This window comes from Octopus bimaculoides, chromosome 1 (assembly GCF_001194135.2).
Source record: "Octopus bimaculoides isolate UCB-OBI-ISO-001 chromosome 1, ASM119413v2, whole genome shotgun sequence".
Taxonomy (NCBI): domain Eukaryota; kingdom Metazoa; phylum Mollusca; class Cephalopoda; order Octopoda; family Octopodidae; genus Octopus; species Octopus bimaculoides.
Window position 1 is genome coordinate 62,780,355 of NC_068981.1, and position 1,135 is coordinate 62,781,489.

Consider the following 1,135-nt stretch of genomic DNA (forward strand, 5'->3'; position numbering starts at 1 on the left):
TATATATATGAATATATACGTAAATATGTATATATATATGTATATATATGTATATGTGTATATATGTATATATATGTATATGTGTATATATGTATATATATATATATGTATATGTATATATATGTATATATATGTATATGTATATATATATATATATATGTATGTATGTATGTATGTATGCATATATACATATGTATATATATATATATATGTATATGTATTTATATATATATTCATATGTATATGTATATATATGTGTAATTCAAGAATAGGATAAAATCTTTATAAGAATTTATCAAGTAGTTAGCGTGAAAATACCTCATAAAGGAAAAATCCATCATTTATTCCCTATAAATATATTTATTTATATAATGCCCTTATATAAATAAATATATGTATATGACCTCTTTCTAGCATATTCGATATCCACTTAGTGGTCATCCCTTCTTATACCCATGTAATACAATTTTTCTGAATTATCAGATTATTATATGCTAGACCACTGGTTTTAAAATTGAAATTAATATTCAATTTTTTCAGCCTCAGTATATAAATATATATTTGAATAATTATGTTCTCTAGCCGGCAACATATACTTCTGTGAATTATCCTCTGCAGAACTGTTTCCGGAATTTAGCGCGCCAGAGCTGAGACATTTGAAAATAACCCCAATGTAATCGGTAGAACTGTACGCACGTCAAATTTTATAAAGACAATTCGTGTATAGTTCTGCAAATTATATTGATTTTAGAACGATTATGCTGATGAACCACGGACGTTTTTACATAAGTAAAAAAGTTGATGGCGAAACCGGTACACAATTTTTATTTTGTATATTTTTCATTTTGTCTTGCCTGCCTATGCTCTGGTGTTTGCTGAATTTTTTTTTCTGCAGAACATTATTTTTCTTGGTGGTTGGGTCGTTGATGACCTCTTTCTAGCATATTGGATGCCCACTGAGTGGTGATCCCTTCTTATACGCATATATATACATGTATATATATATATATATACATATATATATATATATACATATGCATATGTATACATATATATACATATATATACACATATGCACATATATACACACACACACATACATACACACACACACACACACATATATATATATATA